Below are 20,537 nucleotides of genomic sequence, written 5' to 3'. Positions count from 1 at the left end.
ATCTGAGAATGACATTTAAGAGTTTCTCCTTTGTTACTTGGAATGTGACATATTAGATCTTTTCAAATTTACAATGCAAGATTGGTATTTGATTGGAAGTCATTTAGTAAATTCTGGATAATTTCCAATCTTGAAGAATATTTTGGCTCATTTTATATGAATGGAGTTGCTGAAAATGTAAAATTTATTTAAAGCATTGTTACTTATTTAAGGGGATCTTATGTTGGGATACCCTTCTTTACTCGTTCCATTATTGGAATTGGAGTCTCTCTTTCAAGCCCGCACATGAAAAGGTAAAAGGAAGTTCTAGCTAAGTAACATACGATCTAGATGGAGGAAAGATTTGAAGTGCAAATACACATGAAGGATTAAATAGTTCTGTTGTAGACAAATAGTATGGCGATCAAAAGTTATTAATGAATTCAAAAAAAAAAAAAAAATTGATGTTTTGAATCAGAGTGCGCAGCGAAAACATAGTGGGCTGAATTAGTTCTCTAAGTTGGCCAGAAGTGTTTCTTTTGATTCGGAAAGTTTTAATAATAAAAGATTTGATCTGTTTTCTTCTGTAGTAGGATTTTCCTGATAAATGAAAAGAAAATGATCGGATTTTTTTTGGGGTATCGCTGTGCTACCTTTGATTCTCCAGTTTTATGTCATGCTAAGAAATTCTTAGCATCTTTGAGAGTAGAATTAACGGATCATCAATTTTGATCTCAGATCTGGAATATGCTGATATAAACCTCCGTCCTCCTAAACTTGAAGCTTGAGTTTCTTTAATTAATATCAACCCTCCATCTGATTGAAAGAAATTGAGGTTGTCAGTAGACTACAAGGAATTTCTATCCAGAGTGGATTAGAGTTGTTTATGATCTAATCTTGTGATAGATCGGTTAATCAAGAGAAGTTGATATTTTGACAAAGAAACTTGATCTTCTTATTCAGAATTAAGATGTTGATTCTATGAATAATCTGGAGAGAGAGCTGTATAATTTTCACCAGTGAGTTTTTCTATTATTGGCAACTTCCGGAGAATCTTGGCATCTTAAATTTAGTATTAACGGATTGATGGTGCCTTGGTTGGGCTTAGACCTGAAATGTTCCCTACTCCTAGCTATGACATCTTCGATCTACCTATCTAAAAGGGGTTTGAAGTTTTGCTAGGATAAAAGTTGATCATAAAATTGTAGGCAAGGTTAAGAGAAGAAAGAAGATTATAGATTATGAAAAGTATTTTGATGCTAATGCTCTCACCTATTTTTGTTAAGCCGATTACGACCGTTGTGTGGACTTAATCGAGAGCAATTAATTTCTTGGGCCAAGGATTATAGCATTTAAAATCTAAGGTGGGAAGATTAGTCTTCTTTTGGAAGAGATCAAAAGAACTCCTATATCATAAATGGAAAGGATCAAGTTTTGAGATGCCATGATTTTGCCAAAATCTTATCAGCAAGCATTTTAAGAGGGAACTAACTGAGAACTCGAGGTGACTCGATGGTTGAATACTTTTAAAGCCTGAACCTTAAGGTATGTATAATTTCGCGGACGAAATTTATTTTAAGGGGGGTAGGATGTAATGTCCGGGCCCACAACCTACTAGGCCCAATAAGAAATAGGCCCAGTTAAGGGTTTGGCCCAAATTTTACTGTGGGCAGTACTATTATAATTTATTATAATGGTTAAAAAAAAAAAAACGAAGGATAAGACCGACAGGGAAGGGTACCTCACCCTGCTGGCAGCCGATGCCGGCGCGCCGGAGACAGGGGGGCGGCAGCCAGTCCCGGAGTATGGAGGAAAGGAGAGGATGGGACCTCTCAGAGGGGGTTTCATCCTCTAAACAATTATTTAAGCCTCTGCCGGCAACCCCAAGTCACAGACTCCCTAAACTTTGAACGAGAGAGAGAGCCGAAGCCCTGGAGCCTAAGGCCAAGGAGCCCTAAAGCTCTGAGAAAGGGGGGACTACCAGGGAGAAGCACTGCCCGACTACACCGACTAAAACCAGGTATGGACCCCCTGTTAATAACATTTTAAAGTCTGGAGAAACCCTCTGTGGAGGATTTCCCCTCTGTCTCAACAAGGAAACAGAGAGGAGGAAATCGCAGAAGGGAAAGGGTCTCGGCCGGACCCATAGACCCCGGACCGGCCTGAGAACGGCCGCGCCCAAGGCCAGGCCCGATGACCACTCGGGCCGAGCCGCCTGCAGGGCACCGCAGCCTCGGCTGCGGCTACTCTAGGCTCGGGGGGCAGCCCCGGGCCGCCGGTCAGGTCGAGCCGGCAACCGGCGTGGCCACAAGGCTGCCAGCCCAGCCGGACCACTGCCTCCTCTCCGGCAAGAGGCGGTGGTGCCGGAGGGAAGGACCAAAGAAAAGAAAAGGAAAAGGGAAGAAGAAAAAGAGAAAAATGAACTCACCGGACCTTGAGGCTTCATCCCCTCCGGCCATGCCATGCCGTGGACGGAGCGGGTGGAGGCTCTCGGGTATAGCCGGATCCCGACCCATCTCCGAGCCCTTCCCCCTCCGGCATCACTTCGGAGGGAGGAAGGGCTGGCCTTCCCTTCCGCCGGTGCACCGGGGGGAAACCCCACCTCGGTCGGTGGATCGGGGGAGCCTCGTCTCCCCGGTTGCCGCAGGAGAAGAAGGGGAGGAGAGTGGGTTTCGGAGGGGGACGAAGGGCCGGAAACTAGGGTTCGGCGAAAACAAAGAGGAAAGAAAGAAAGACAGAGAGAGAAGGAGAGGGAAAGGTCGGAAGGAGGAAGAGGCCGTAGATCCGGCCGGAGGAGAAGAAGAAGGCCGAAGGACCGGCCGGAGCAACCGAGGTCGTCGGTAGAGACGAAGGAGAGAAGAGGAGAGAGAGAGCGGCCGGAAGAGAGAGAGGGGAGCCGGAAAACGAAGAGGCGAAGCCTCTGGAAGGGGGGGAAAACCCGGATAGCGGGTTCGCGGGTCGGATCCGCATCCGAACCCGCAACCCGTTAAGCCTAAAAAATTGAAATGGTTAAGTAAACCCAATTAAACCGGACCCAACTAGTTGGGTGAACCCGGATGAGGGATTGAGTGGGATCTGAACCCAATTGAACCTGAACCCGAGCCCAATTTAATTGGGCTAAGTCTGGACGAGCCCAAATTACAAATTGGGTCAAATCCGAACCAAATTAGGCCCAAATTGATTTGGGTCCGAACCCAGTTGAGTGGAGTTAATTCCAGCAGACCCAATTAAACTTGGGATTAAGCCTAATGACCAATTAGAAGGCCAATTAAACCATATGGACCCAATCAAGGCTCCAATATGAACACATTAGACTTGGGCTAAATTCGGGTAGGATCCAAACAAGTAAAAAGGAAATAATATGCTCATTATAATGTGATTTTAGGTGACTCAGGATCCGTCACCAGGACGTAAGAAACTTGGGAGAAAACGAATCACTGTAAGTAATCTATCTTAATCTTATCGTAGATCTTGTATTACGTTTTATAAGATGAACCACCAGTGTTTTTCATATAATTTGAATTGTATACATGATTTGTGAAGAAAGTAAGTAACTTGTTTAATCTTGTTGTGAATCATGTATGTAAGTAACTTGTTTTAATCTTGTTGTGAATCGTGTATGTAAGTAGCCTGCCCTAATCTTTATGGATCATACATGAAATTTAACATGTTATGCATGTACTGTAGGCTAAGAACGATATGTGTATCTGACATCTTAGTTACACAAGATATGATGATATATGCTTTATTTCCGTTATGCCTACAAAAACTGGGATTACATTACATGCTAAGATATGAGTTATGAAATATGAACATGGGTGGTACATGTCGGTCACATAATTCATAGTTATGCACGTATTATGTTTTCATAGCTCTTGTGATACATGCAAAATGAATTGAATTCCATATTATGATTTTTATTAGCATGAGGTGTAAAGAATGATAATGATTTGCTCTAGCGGCATATTGCTTGTAAAGGGGTACCTAAGAACTCCTATTGCTACGGGCCGAATGCAACTGAGCCGGCCTTGCCAGTGGCCGATAATACTAAGCCAGCCCCGCCAGTGGGCCGACTAATAACTGAGCAGGCCCCGCCAGTGACCAATAATGAATTCGCCGTAGCATCTATGAGTGTACTACCTATACGAAGCATTATTTATGAACTTTAAGAGCTACTGACCCAATGTACTGAAGCCGGCCTTGCAGTGGCCGAGAATGACTGAGCCAGCCCCGCCAGTGGCCGCCTAATAACTGAGCACGGTCTCGCCAGTGGCCAAGAATGACTTCGCAGTAGCATTTAAGAGCACGACCACAGGCATGCCTGGGGCACGGTTTCATATGCATACTTTATGAAAATGATATTTGAAGCTGATCATGAGGCTCATTTCAGAGCCTGAGTATATGAGGCGGTGTTTCTAAATCCTGCAGATGCGTTTTGGGGAGAAACAAAAATCGGTGAGGGGTGAAGGACGCTTGCGTGAAGCCCCGGAACCGGCCAAACATCTGGCAGGGGAGCCGCCGTGTTTCCCCCTCATGTGGGCCCCGATAGTCACGTGCCCTGCGCAGGCGGGCCGTGACATTTATGAACGTGCTTGGCCAAAGCATACATTGTTTTACAACGGGTTTTTTTGAATATATCCTTATGAAATGTTGTATTTTTGCTATAAACCGCTATCTCCTTTAAATTGCATACATATTATGTCCATGATGATGATTAGATAAATATGCATGTCAGCTTCTCAAACCCTGCATAAACATGGTTACCGTTATGTTCGATCCGGTAAGATTACGTATGATTACTTACTGAGCCGTGTAGCTCATATCCGTTCATTTACTTTTTCTTTCAGATCCTTACCACTGATAGCTTGCCAGAGACACGTTAATTTGGTATCAGGGCTTCTTTCTTTTGGGGTAAAGCAAGTATACTTTTGTGTACATAAACTACATAGAAGCTCTGTAATTTGGGTACTGGACCAGCATGTTGTACTAAGAATGCTTTCATATGAAAAGATTCGGTTGGTTTTGACTACCCTGTTACCTAGGTATGAGGCTGCGTGCTATTATGGGCGGTAGTCGGCAATAGCACGGTCGTGTCACGGATCCGGATCCGGGGCGTAACAAAAATGATATCAGTTTGGAGGAATCTAGGGCAAGAAATTCACCACTAATATCGGAACAAGGGTTATTTATAATTTATTTCGTTCTTGGATTAACATGCAAATTGGCTACAAGCCTAATAAGCATTTGAATAGAAATTCACAAAAGTAATTTAGGCATAATCCATTTTCAGTTGGCATGAAATGTCTACCCTAATCTAAGGTGGCAGCACATCCGCATCTTTCCTAAGCATGGACTCATTCACTTGAGCGGGAGATGCTGGGAAAATCCGGAGATGCAGAAATGGGATAAGGATGTGATCCATTCTAGAGTTAATCCGAATGGGATATGAGGAAGAAATTTGGGATTAATCCGGCAGAAGGTTGGCTTGATTGCGAACGGGATGAGGATGCAGGGGATTCGGAGAAGAAAATGATGGACTGGGAGATGAGTGGATCACGGACCATAACGGGGAACGGATGCCTGGTAGAATCGCGGAATGGCTTGCGGATGAGGTTGATCCAGAACAGGGGAGTTGATTCATAGATGAGGAAGCGAATGAGGATGATGTGGAAGACGTGGGAAACATGGAATGGCGCTCACGGCTGAGAGGAATCCGGAAGCAAGGAATCACGGAGAAGATGGGATCCAAAGCAGAGATGAGAGCGGGTTGCTTTGATTGTGGGAAGGAATGAAGCGGAGAGGATCTCGGCTGTTCTGGGAGGAACTCACGAACGAGATGTACGTGAAACAGGGGAGAATCACAGCATATGCGAACGGGAGATGAGGATGAATACGGTTGCTGGGTTCATGGGATTTTGTTTTGGATACGGGAGAAGAGGATGAGGCTTGGTTTTAGATGAATGTCTTGAATGCATGGGAGCTGGGAAGGGAGTGATCCGTGGGTGAAGAGGGAGTTGAGATCTGTTTCAGAAGCAGGGGATACGAATGACTTTGAGTTTGATTTTCGGTTTGGCTGGGATCAATCCCTGAATGCTGGGCTGGTTCGGGTGAAGTGGATGATGAACGGAATGAAGAGGAATGGATTTTGAAACAGGGGATTCTATTTGTGGACGTGATCCGTGGAGGTTTTTGGAAATGAAGATACGGAAGGGAAGAAGTTGGATGTGCTGGGTTTTTAGAGTTTATCCATGGGAGATGATCGGGATGTAAAGAATACGCTCGAGATGCTCATCCGGCTCTGATGAAGATGGGGATGCTGTTCCGAAAGATGAGATTCCACTGGGATTTTGTGGAAGTCTTTGGATGGAAGACACGTACGGTGCTTGGATGCGAAACAGGGGTTATGTTTGGGTGTGGGAAGATGTTGGGAACGAGCTTTATTTTGAGTGACCCAATTCTATTCGTGGACTCGAACGACATGCATACAAGCTGAGGATTGATCCACGGACATGAGAAGGAGGAGACAGCTGGTGTATACGAGTGCGACGTGGGAGGAAAGGAAATTGGAACATGGACGAGAGACTAATTCACACGTGGGGCGACATAGAGACTGATGGGACTAATTCGTGAACGGAATATGGTAGAGTTTGATTGGACCTGCACACATTAGACTCAATCAGTAAATAAATAAGTAAAACTTGAATTACCTTTAATAATTTATTAAAATGCAATGATGAAGGTAATACATTTTTTTAGTTAAATTTATAAAATATGTGTATTAAAATAATAATAAGTGATATGAAAAAGAGGATAATTTATGTATTATTTAGGACTTATCAGGGCGCCAACGATCGATGGGCCTCTTTGGCTCTTAGTTGACTCTGCAGGGCGCCCCCACTTAGATTGGGGCGCCTGCGATCGCGGGAGCTTTTTGGCTCGTGATTGACACAGCAGGGGCGCATCGTCGTAGAGGGAACTCATGTCGTGGAGAACCGGAGCATATCGAATCTATTAAGGCATTTTAGAGACACTTCAAAGAAGTCCTAGAAGACAATTTTCATTGATAATATATTGTTAACCCTAAAGGATGAATTTTGATGATCACAAAATTAATTGAGTTAAATGTGTATTCTAATGATGTTGGCTTAAATGTGAAGGTTTAAATTTTAAGACGAAAATTACACCTACAAACTCGAAAGGATCAAGAAAAACAAAATCAAAGATCTCTGAAAATTTTGAGAAAAACTTCATGAGTCGACCCTCATAGTAATTGAGTCGACCCTTGTGTAGTTCAAGAAAGACAGAGAATAATCACCGCCTGAGACAGACTACATGAGTCGACCCCTGATATTGAAGAGTCGACCCTTAAGACCAATGCAGGAAATCTGTATGAAGGAATGAGCCGACCCTTGTACTTAAAGAGCCGACCCATTATCTACATGAGTCGACCCCCGACATTGACAAGTCGACCCTTGAGGCCAGTGTAGAAATTTTGTGTGGCTTGAAGGAAAGAGCCGTCTCTTGTGCTTAGTGAGCCGTACCCTTCAGTACATGGGACGAGCCCTGAACCTGAAGAGTCGACTTCGGTTGTCCTGACAGCTCCAATAGCTACTTTCAACAGTACTTTTGCTGTATGCCAACGGATAGTTTCTTGGTGTAACGGCTATTTGGTACTTCCTGGTTAGTATGTAGCCTATAAATTCAAAGGAGAGCCAAGGAGGAAAGAGAGGGGAACAAGATAGAAAATCCAAAACTAAAAAATCCAAGCTTCCAAAGATCAAATTCTCACAAGAGAGCTGTCAAAGAGAAAAATCATTGTGTGAGGAAAATAGTTGGGATATTCAACAGAGAGTTGCTGCTGTGCAATCAAGACTTTCAGTTGTAGCCAATGACCATCTTCAAAGCTTCAGATTTACATATATTGTTTTATTTATTTTGAAGCTTTATTTACATTGTTACAATATTTATTACTTAGTTTTAATTCTGCTGTAACAGTTTCAATTGTTCTGAAATTGATAAAGGTTCTTCCAAATCTGAATTGAAAGTTGTTAAATTAGGGGATTCAACAAGGGTTAAGATTTTGGTTGGTGAGCCTGTAAAAACCAACTGGGTTGTTTGTGATTTCGGAAAAATAAACGTGTTAAGATTTTGATCGGTGAGCCTATGAAAACCAGCTGGGTTGTTTGTGATCTCGAAAAACAAACGGATTAAGGTTTTGGTTGGTGATCCAGTGAAAACCGACTGAGTTCGTTGTGATTTCAAAAAAATAACGAGTTGGATTGTGAGCTCGGAAAACAGCCGCATTGTAATCAGGAAGGTTACAGTGAAAATTCTCAAGAATCTTGGGGAGTGATTGTACGTGTGGGTTGCACCGAACCACTATAAAACTATCTGTGTTTGTGTGTGCACTTGTCTCTTTATATTTCTGCTTCTGCCAACATTCATTCTTTGCTTCACCACTTTTAGCTTTCAAATTGGAGTTGTAGTTTATCCGTTGCAATTAGCTAAAAAGTTTTCAAAATCCAATTCACCCTTCCTCTTGGGCTGCATATTTGGGCAACAAGTGGTATCAGAGCTTGGTACTTAACCTCTTTTGATCTAACCATCAAGAGTTAAAGATCGTGGCAGCTTGATTAGGGACCTCTATTGCTGAAGGGCAATCTACAAATAGACCACCAGTCTTTAATGGCACCAACTACATATATTGGAAAGCACGCATGCGCATATTCATCCAAGCACTTGACTATGATCTATGGAATATCATAGTCAATGGGCCACACACACCTACGAAAATTATTGCTAGCATCTCACTACCCAAACTTGAAGGAAAATTGGATGATCATGATAAGAAAATGGCTCAGCTGAATGCAAAAGCCATGAATGTTTTATATTGTTCACTAGATGCAGATGAATTTAATCGTATATCCATCTGCATATCTGCAAAAGAAATCTGGGATAGGCTGGAAGTTATACACGAAGACACTAACCAGGTTAAAAAATCTAAAATTAACATGTTAGTGCATAAATATAAACTGTTTAAAATGGAACCCAGTGAGTCTATATCTGAAATATTTACTGGATTCACTGATATTATTAATGGTCTGAAAAGCCTTGGCAGATCTTATACTAATAGTGATCTTGTCCAAAAAGTTTTCAGGTTACTTCCAAGAGCTTGGGAAGCAAAAGTCACTACCATCCAAGAAGCCAAGGACCTCAATGCACTCCCGCTGGAAGAACTCTTAAGCTCACTGATGACTCACGAACTTTTCATGAAACAAAGCCTAGAAGAGGACGAGTCAAAGACGCGCAGACCCATTGCTCTAAAGTCAACTCAAGCTAAAGATGAAAGCGAAAAATCTGGATCTGAAGACAGTGAGGAGATAGCCTTGATCACAAGAAGATTTAGAAAATTCTTCAGAAAGAAGAAATCTGGCGTTAGAAAAATGCCGATGATCAAGGGGGAGCAAAGTAAAGAGAAAGAAAAGGAGCAGCATGTGATCTGTCATGAGTGTAACAAATCGGATCACTTCAGAACCAAATGCCCTTTGCTTAAGAAGGCTCCTAGAAGGCATAGAAAGAAGGCCATGATGGCCACTTGGAGTAACAGTGACGAAACAAGCTCGAAAGAAGAAGAACAACAACAAGAAATAGCAAATCTATGCTTTATGGCACATGAAGATGAGGTATGTGCTGCAACTCAAACCGGCCTTTCATTTGAAGAACTTCATGATGCCTTTTTTGATTTTCTCTTTGAATACAAAAAACTTGTTTTAAGAAATAAAGAATTAAAACAGAAAAATCAATTTCTTACTGAAAGCAATGTTAAACTTTAGAAAAATAATGAGCTGCTTTCAGCAACGCCTTACAATCTGTTCTCAACAGGAACCTCTGGTTAAGGATGTAGATTTGGAACTTTAGAATGGACTTCAAGGCTGCTAGAACTTTCTTCTGGATTGTCGAATAGTTTTTCTTGACGTCACTCCACGCGCTGGAGGCATACTGGATTACCTCTTCCTTTCGATCATGTACCTGTTTAAGGACTCAGCCCCAACTTCGGATGCATCGGTCTCGATCACCTTCTCGTTATTGTCATCTGGCAGGGCAAGAATTGGGAGTTTCTTTACCTTTTCGTTGATCCTCCTGACGGCATCGGTACACTCATAAGATAAGGGTTTCTATTTATTTTTCCTCAGCCTATTGGATAGGATCTTTCGGTCGTAGGCCAAGTTCTTGTAATAAAGTAATAGGACAGGTAGTTCAGACATCCTAAGAACCTCTGGAGTTGCTTCTTGTCGGTAAGATTGTAAGGGAATTTTAAAGAGAATTCCATGGAGTGATCTTGAACCCTGATTCTTCCTTCTTCGATCTTCTGCCCAAGGAACTCGACTTCTTCCTGGAAAAGCTTCATCCTTCTGGCTGATAACGCTATTCCAGATCTTTCAATGGATTTTCAAAAAGCTTTAAGCTTTTTGCCTTGCTGAAGATAAGGACGTCATCAGTGTAAGCCCGCCTTGAACTTCCAGATAGTCCCTAGCGCATAAGTGGAGTCTTTGAGTTCTAAAGGGAATTAAGCAGAGAACTTTTTAATAATTTTTACAAGAAATCTCTAGCCAGCCTTCCCGCAAGAGGTTTTTTTAACACCAATCAATCATATTAGTGCTAGATGGAAATGGTAACTCCAACAATTTCTTTGTCCTCAACGCCTCCTATTTTCAGGAATTAGTCACTTCAACGATCTTTGATGGTTATACGGGTATCCAAAGTACGAACGAGATGGAGGAATTTATTGAAACCATTGAATTCGGAATATGGTAAAGTAGCACCGGGCTGGGGGACTACGCCACTTATGGGGGTCGCAATGGCTCTATTTGCGATATTCCTATCTATTATTTTAGAAATGGATAATTCTTCCGTTTTACTGGATGGAATTTCAATGAGTTAGGTTCATAATTAATGAAAAGTTAACCAAAGAAGTTAATAAGTTACAATCTTTTGTTAAAAGATTTACCCTCAGCTCTGAAAAACTGAACTTAATTCTAGATAATCAAAGAGCTTTGTTTGACAAGGCTGGATTGGGATACCATCCTTGGAACAAGCAAAAATCTTTTAAGAACTTGATTGTTAAATCCTCCTCTGTTTATTCTGAAACAGTTCACTACAAATATGATAAACAGAAAAAGAAATCTATTAAAAACATCTCTGAAAATCTGTCATCTGTTTATGCTTAAACCATTTTGTTTAAATTCAACAAGAATACACTGCAATATATACCTTATAATCCTAAAACCTGCAATCTTGTAAGAAACACCTCTATTAAAAAAATTTGGGTTCCAAAAGGAACTATTATTGTTAATCTACAAAGACCCAAGAGAGCTTGGGTACCCAAGATAAAAACCTGATTGATATTTTGTAGGTGTGTCTAGCAACCCAAGGATCCAACAGAAGATAGTATTTGGACAACGGGTGTTCTAGATACATGATAGCGGATGAAACTCAGTTCATCACCCTCAAAAAGAAAAGTGGGGGAGTGGTTACTTTTGGTGATAATGGTAAAGGTAAAATAATTGGTATAGATAATATTCGAATCACTCCATCCTCTTATATTGAAAATGTTTTATTAGTTTATGGATTAAAACACAATCTGCTGAGTATTAGTCAGTTTGGTGATAAAGGTTATAGAGTAATTTTTGAATTCTCCATGTGCTTAATTTCTAGTCCCCATAACAGTGGCATTGTTTTTACTGGACATAGGCATGGAAATGTGTACATGGTAGATCTAGATCATATACTTATGAAAAATTTGCAATGTCTAGTAGCTATGAATACCAAGAGTAAAGAAACTAGTTGGTTATGGCATTAAAAATTTGTTCATGCCAGTATGGACTTAATTTTAAAAATCATTCGAAAAGATCTTGTTACTGGCTTACCTAAGTTAAACTTTGAAAAGGACAAAGTGTGCAATGCATGTCAGCTAGGAAAACAAACTAGAACCACTTTTAAATCTAAAAATATTATTTCCACCACTAGGCCTTTGAAAATCCTCCACATGGATTTATTTGGACCTACTAGGACTGCAAGCCTAGGAGGCAAATATTATGGTTTTGTAATTGTGGATGACTTTCCAAGATTTACATGGGTTTTTTTTTGGTATATAAAAATGAAGTATTTTCTGCATTTGCAAAATTTTATAAAAGAGTTTCAAATAAAAAAGGTTTACAAATTGTAAAAATCAGTAGTGATCATGGTACAGAATCTGAAAACCAAAATTTTAAAAAGTTTTGCACAAAAAATAAAATTGAATACAATTTCTCTGCACCAAAAATACCACAACAAAATGGGGTTGTAGAAAGAAAAAACGGAACCCTTGAAAAAATGGCAAGGATAATGCTTTGTGATAGTAATTTGCCTAAATAGTTCTAGGCTGAAGCTATCAACACAGCTTGTCATATCATTAATAGGGTTACTATTAGATCTATCTTAAAGAAAATCCCTTATGAACTCATGAAAAATAGAAAACTAAATGTTGCATATTTTCATGTTTTCGGTTGTACATGTTATGTTCTTAACAATGGAAAAGATAACTTAGAAAAATTTGATGCCAAATTTGATGAAGGTATTTTTCTAAGATATTCATTATCAAGCAAAGCATATAGAGTATTCAATAAAAGAACATTAGTTGTAGAAGAATCAATTCATGTTATTTTTTATGAGACTAATGATCTTTCATCAAGAAAGGATGTAGATGCTGATGATGATGCAGGAGAGCTTGATAAAGAAATTAGGGACTTAACCCTACAGGATGGCTTTGCATCAGAAAATGTAGATCAAGATAATGAAGAACAAAAAAATGATCAAGAAGAAGATCAAACTCAGCAAGGTAAGCATGACCTGCCAAAAGAATGGAGGTATGCAACCCATCACTCCAATGATTTAATTATTGGTGATCCTACTCAAGGTGTTAAAACTAGATCTTTTATTAGGGATATAATTAATCATTTTGCTTTTGTTTTACAAACTGAACCAAAAGATATTAAAGAAACTGAACAAGATAATAATTGGATAATGGCAATGCAAGATGAACTAAATCAATTTAAAAGAAATAATGTTTGGAATCTTATTGAAAGACCTAAAGACTTCTCTATAATTGGAACAAAATAGGTTTTCAGAAACAAACTTAATGGAGAAGGATTAATGGTAAGAAACAAAGCTAGATTAATTGCTAAAGGTTATAATCAAGAAGAATGAATAGATTTTAATGAAACTTTTGCACCTGTAACAAGATTAGAAGCCATAAGACTGCCATTATCATTTACTTGCTTCAAGAACTTTAAACTGTTTCAAATGGATGTAAACAGTGCCTTTTTAAATGGTTATATTGCTGAAGAAGTGTATGTAGAACAACCATCTGGATTTGAAGACCATGCACTTTCCAATTATGTTTACAAACTAAATAAAGCACTATACGGATTAAAACAAGCACCTGGAGCTTGGTATGAATGATTAAGTAACTTCTTGATAAAAAATAAGTTTTCAAGAGGCAATGTTGATAAAACTCTCTTTATCAAAAGAAAAATTCTGATATCTTGATTGTTCAAATATATGTTGATGACATTATTTTTGGTGCTATTGATGAGACCTTGTGTGAAGATTTTGCTAAGCTCATGCAGGATGAGTTCGAGATGAGTATGATGGGTGAGCTAACATTCTTTTTCGATCTACAGATTAACCAAACAAGAGAAGGCATCTTCATTAGACAAAGTAAGTATACAGAGAAATCTTACAAAAGTTTGGCATGGAGAATACAAAGTCACTACTTCTCCGATAATGTCATGTTGGCCCAAGAGATGATGTGGGATCTTCAGCAGGCCCCAAAGCGGCGAAGCTTCATGCTTGTCAAGCTGGACATGGAACGAGCTTATGATAGAATCTGGAGGAGCTTCCTTAGGTGGGCCTTGGAGAGTCTTGGTTTCCACGAGACCTAGATTGATTGGGTGTTGGGGTGTGTTCGGGGACCGAGGTTTTCTATTCTGGTCTACGGCACACCGTCCCCCTTCTTTCAATCCACCATGGGGCTTCGACAGGGGTGTCCCCTATCCCCATACTTATTCATTATTTGTTCTCATGTCTTGTCTCGAGCACTACGGGCTACGTGCGCCGCCGGAGAGCTGGACGCTTACGACCCAGCTCCAGGGGTCTAGCCGATATCTCATCTACTCTTTGCTGATGACTATCTCCTCTTGACGAGAGCGCGGGTGGTGGATGCACAGGCCCTTGGGAAGGTGTTGGCCGACTACTACGCTGCGTCGAGGCAGAGAGTGAATGCCCAGAAGTTCACTATCTCCTTCAGCCCTAGTACGTCGCTTGGGGTTCGACAGGGGATCCGGAGGATTCTGAAGATGCCAGAGCAGGACGAAACCTAGAGCTACCTAAGTGTACCGATCATAGATAGGAGACTGTGCGTACCTGAGTGCATCGGGTTGGTGCAACGGGTCCAGAGTAGATTGGAGGGATGGCGGGCAACGTCTCTATCTATGATGGGTAGATTGATGCTGATCAGATATGTACTTAGCTCCATGCCCATTTATCTAATGTCAAACACAGTGGTGCCGAGGACAGTGCTACTGAAGATTGAACGGCCACTCCGGGGCTTCTTATGGGGCTCGCATAAAGGTGGTCGGGGGTGCACTTGGTGGCATGGGGGAGTATTTGCCTCCCATTCAGTGAGGGTGGCCTTGGGGTTCCATCTCTCCTGAAGAGACGGGAGGTGCTCATTGCTCGGCATGCAGTCCGGTTCCTTTTGGAGCAACATGGGATCTGGAGCTCGACCATGGCAGCCCGCTATGGGAGGGTGGTGTTGGGCCCAAAGCCAATTTTTTAGTTGTAAGAAATTGGATTATGTATATATTTTATTAAAATGAATAAAAATTTATTCTGGCAATTTTCTATTCATCACAAGTGTTACATCTTCAAATTGAACTCCTGTGTATTGTGATGAAGTCCTTAGGACTAATTTAGTGGATAAAAGAGGTTTTATCATTTAGTCCTTAAACCAGTTCGCGACCAAATGATGAGCTGTCAATTGGACAATAGCTAAGTCAAGTATAGGTCGTTGTGTGTCATTTAGTTGGTTGTCCTCTTAAACCAAGGAGTGTGGAGACACTGTATGGCATACAGGTGAGATGTAGGAGTACATCATCACTGAACAGTGATTCACCTGCGTAGCACTCCACTGTCGGAAGTTAGCTCGCAAAGCGTATGGGCATAAGTACCCCTTAGACCTGAGACTGTCACGGTGACTTGCAAGCAACTCACTGTACTTAGGCACTGGATGACCTAAATTTCTAATTCAGGGATCGGAAGGATGCTGGGTGCAGTCAAGTACTCGCGAAGTCTGTGTATGAGTCAAGATGGGATTGACCGCTCCAGATTTTAGGAGTTGATGTCTCACTGTATTTCAATTTAGTAAAACCTTGGCCAGGGTAAACCAAGTGATAGGTCACTTGATTTGATTATTTGAAATACACTATGGATGACCGGACCCAGAGTTCGACAGTCCACTCTGAAGTCATTTTGAGCATCGATGGTCATAGGGATGAATTATGCAATAACCATATGCCTAGGTTCTTGAATGTTGCTTTGCATATTCGACCTATCCGGACGTCGGGTATCATTGCTAGATGGTCACCTCGATTAGTGCATGGAGTAGTCCATGTACTACCGGCTTAGTGTTCGAACCTATCGGAGTCACGCACATTAGTCAAGTTAAGTAGGAAGGTCTTGACTCAATTTAATTAAGAATTAAATTATGGGTCATTTGGAATTTGGTTCTGTCTATGTTCAGCTAGCACTGAACATGAGGTACATGCTAAATTTCGTGGATGAACAACTAATTAAGTCTGTATTTCAGGTCAATCAAGTTTCAATTAATGAAATTGAACTTGATCAGGACTCAATTGTTGAGATTGGATTTGATTGGGTCTAAATTAGTGTAATTGGGCTCGATCACAATTTAATTGGGATTTAATTTCATATTTGTTCTGATCTATGTCAGACTTGGATCGAGCCGAAACTAGACCCAATTGAATCTCCCATGAGTCAGACTCATGTGGAATTTTTTCGGGTCAAAAATTCATTCAAATGGACTGCAAATTTGGTTTAGAACCAAATAAGCTAACTTATGATCAAATGGGCTAACCCATTTGTATCACAAGCTGACTTTTCCCATTTAGAGTGGCTACTGACCGTGAATGGTACTCATGGACCCGTGGACCACTTCCCCTCATGGACCATTGGCTTTCTTTTTTGTGAGCAGCGACTCTCACCTGGGAGGCTGGGACGCATGAAACAGAGAAGCTCTGTTTCACGCGTCCGTGACCCTTTGGACCGGCGATTGCACGGCCAACCGGCCTCCGGCCAGACGGCCGACTGGACCGGAATGTGCAGTTTTGAACCGCCAACATTCCAGTTCAGTTTGATTTTTGAAATTTGGCAATAATTGACATTAATCGCTGTTTTATTCCACGATTGTTTTTGAAACAATCGTTATCAAATTCATTCATATTTGATAATGAATGAATTCAATAACGCTAGACCATTTTCGCCTCTTAACTCCTCTTGGCGTTGGCCTATTTGAGGCCACCGTATCATCTTGAAGATGAGAGGATGAGAATTTTCTTGAGAAGAAAATCGTCAGACAGAAGGGGAGTTTACTTCTGTGAAGAAGAAGAAGAGAGAGAGGGAGTCCTTTCTCCTCCCTTCCATTCCCTCTGGTGGTTTGGAGTTCGGCCTAGGGCCGGTGTCCTCTCCTTTCCTTCCATTCCCTCTGTGATCAAGATCAAGAGACGTGCATCAGTTCGGCTCAGGCGTATTGTGAAGAAACGGGAGGAAAGAAACCGAAGAAAGAAAGAAAGAGAAAAAAGAAAGAAATAGGAAGGTCCTTTTTCTAGACTTCCTTTCTCCCAAGAGTCCTTTTGCAAAAGATTGTTTTGCACGGGTAAATACATCATCCAACCTTCTTGCGAAGCTTGACGTGCGTGCGAAGTAGAGGGCTTGCAAATCCAGGCCTAGCAGAGCTACTTTCAGGGATCTAGATCCAGATCCAGATCCAGATTACCTCGACCAACTTCCGCTGCGGGCTTGAGGTAATTTTACATAAAAGTTAAATTTAATATTTATAATTAAAAAAAAAATTTAAAACTGATTTTCATGCCTGGCGTTCGATTTTATCGGACAACTCGGGATATTTTCCCTTCAACTGGTATCAGAGCCAGGTTGGCCGATGGAATTGGCTTATAATATCTAGAATTATGCATGATTTAATTTTTAAATTTAGATTAGATCTAGATTTATTGATAAAATATCAATCTTGTGCTGAATTATAAGATTGTCCTGCTATAAGGTTAACCCCTTATAGTGAAAAGGTTGTCCTAGCACAAAATTGAGATTAATTTGTATCATAAAATAAATAGTTTATTTTTGTGAAATTATGCATAATTGATGTTTATGAAATTTCAGTTTTAAATTTATTATGACCACAAAGTTTAAATATAAATTGTTTATATTTGGAATAAATTGACACCTTGAATCCATGATCATAATACATTTAATAAAGAATTAAATGTTGAATTTAAAATTTAAAATTTGAATTTCAAATAAAGATTTAAAATTCAAAAATTTGAAATTCGAATTAAAATTTAAATTTGAACATGAGATTTGGGGCATGGGTTAGCACAATCAGATTAGTTGACTAGGTTAGACCCAATCATGAAATCAAATTGAAATGGACTAACTTAAGAAACATGATTTAATCTAATCAATAGTTGAACTAGACTAAATCAAGGTTTATAAAATGATCAAACTCAATAGTTGTAGTTTATCATATCCAAACATTTTAATTGGATCTGATTGTGGCTCAGTGGTCGAGCCCGAGTTCCCAAGGATAACCTAAATCAACTTGATAAACCAATTGGTGTCTAAGGTAAGTCGGCATTTGATCATGGTTTTTAATTGGGGCTACCTCTTACCTGGCCAACATAGTTGGTGTCTAGAAAAGAGGTTAATGGCGTAACCCTCCCATGATCTCTCTTACCTGGCCAATTTGGTCGATCAAGTTTTGATTAAGGTACCTTGAGACTTGGCACTCACCCATGCCATTAAGGGAAATCAGTGTGACTGATTTAGGTGTCTAATAGACCAATAAGAGCTAGTCCTCTATATGATTTGGTGAAGTCGGTGGGAGGATTTAGTATTATCAGTCAGTGTCACATATCAATTAAAATCCTCTAAATTATTAGGTCCTTAAAATGATAAAGTTATATAGATAATGATGAGAGCACAAAAGTGTGACCTACATGTCACCTAAATTAGTATTATTGCTAACCGATAATGATAAATTCCCTGGATTAATATTATATTTGGGTTTGGCACAGATTTTAATAAATTAGAGATAAAATGCACATTAAGTACAAATTTGACTAAAGAAGGATCCCTTCCCAGATCCGACCCGGTTGAAGATCGGGTTCGGGTACGAGTCGGGTTCGGGTCCGAGTCGGGTTCGGGTACGAGTCGGGTTCGGGTCCGAGTCGGGTTCGGGTCCGAATCGGGTCCAATTTCTTTGTGTTTTTGGGAGAGAATTTTGGACAAATCTAATTTGACCATATCATAACTATGAGGTGCTGGCTGACCCATGACTTGAAAGACTTGCAATTGACCTCCAGTCAGAACAGATGACCTATGACGAATTTCCCAAATTTCATATCACACTATTTTTTATCTATATGACTAATTGGACGGAACTTGGTGTCTCCCAGCTCCCCTCTCAGAAGGGAAGAGAAGGACCCGGACCTTCTTCCAAATCCAATTCCATTGCAGAAACTGGCACATGACCCATATTCAGAAGTGAGATCCCGCGTCTCCTGCCTTTCCGTGACCCCGGCAGTCCCTCATCCGTGCCAGCCACCGTGCCAGCAAATCACGCCGTCTGCAGCTCCTCCCTCCTTCCGTGTCCAAGATCCCGCGATGCATCAAGACGTGCGCCCATTCCGGATTCCCAGCTGATCCTTCCTTCCGCATCAGGCCGCCATCTTCAAGCATGCCACGATCAACATCCTTCCTCTTCAGCACCCCGTCGATCACGCTCCCAGCAGTCCCAGCAGCGCCCGAAGAAGGAAGTCCGCGTTTCTCATCCCGTAATCCAGCGATTCCTTGGCCAACCAGATGGGAATTTCGCATCTCCTCCCTTCCCGAATCAACCTCTCAGCCTTCCCATGATCCCGCTTCCGAGTTTCAGCACATGTCCAAGCCCCCAGCAGCCCTTCCGTGATTTCCTCCCATCGATCAAGGTCCCATTTCTTCCGCCCATTGATTCCTCTTCCGGCTTCCCGACGATCCCGCACCAAATCCCCCTCTTTCGGATTCGAGAGCCCCTGCATCCGTTACCCCTCCATCAAGGGATTCGTCGCTATAGATCAGGGGGTGGGCGACCTATTTAAGGAGAGGAAGAGGCCGACGGAGAGAGAGAGGAGGGCGAGGGCTCTCGGGGTGGTGGCCGGCGGATCCAAGGCTGGTGGCCGGCGGGTCCAAGGCTGGTGGCCGGCGGGTCCAAAGGAGAGGAGCTCGGTTGGGGATCAGTTCCAAAGAACAGAGGAGGGAGGAGAAGTCGAGCGAGAGGAAGAAGAAAGGATCGGCAGTAGTGCTCTGTTTTCAGATTTGAAAACAGAGCATTACATTTCTTTTGTTTTTTTTTATTGTTTTAGTTGTTTTTCTTTTAAAGGTTATATTTTTAATTGGTGTTTAATTATTCTGTTTTGGGTATCATGTTGTTCTTATTTATTTATTTTTATTTTGATTGAAGAGCAATGTTTTTAGTAAGAGTTTTATTTTGAGAGCATGTTGTCTTGGAGTTTTTAGTTTTAGTTTAATAGAGAGATCTATTTATGCTAAAGTTTTTAATTTCTATTATTTTTAATTTCCGTTCTCCAAATTTTGTAATCTTTCTTCTTTGTTATGCAATACAATTAAATCTTCCTTCATGCAATTTGTGTTCGCTTCAATCTTCTTATTTTATCCATTTTAATTTATGCCAAAACTCTTCTTTGATTAATTAAATAAATGCTTTTTGAATTTAAATACCTGTCTTTTAGTTAATTTCAATAAAAAAAATATTCTCCGGTAGACTAGAGAATCCATCAACATCCTCAAAATAATGTTTTTCTTCCATCATTCAAAAGTCGATTTTGAATCCGAGTGAATGTTCTAATTTTTATGCAACTCCAATCGCCTCCCTGTGGATCGACCTCTTACAACCACTATTCTTCGAGTAGAACAGGTAAGAGTAAAATTAAATTTAACTTTTGTCCGTCGGTTCTAACAACGATCTGTCTAGCATATTTTTAGTTAGACAGGAATCGGACGAATAGATAACTAGATCATAGCCTCCCATTAAGGTGAATGATAATGGGTCCAATATTACAGTTGAACATGCAGGACGCTTCCGTCTGGTGTTCCTCTGAATACTGAAATTATCCTTCATTATATGATAGCTTTTTGAGCTATCTAAT

This window comes from Phoenix dactylifera, chromosome 13 (genome assembly GCF_009389715.1).
Source record: "Phoenix dactylifera cultivar Barhee BC4 chromosome 13, palm_55x_up_171113_PBpolish2nd_filt_p, whole genome shotgun sequence".
Lineage (NCBI taxonomy): Eukaryota > Viridiplantae > Streptophyta > Magnoliopsida > Arecales > Arecaceae > Phoenix > Phoenix dactylifera.
The sequence above is the reverse complement of the archived record's forward strand: the minus strand, read 5'-3'. Positions refer to the sequence as shown.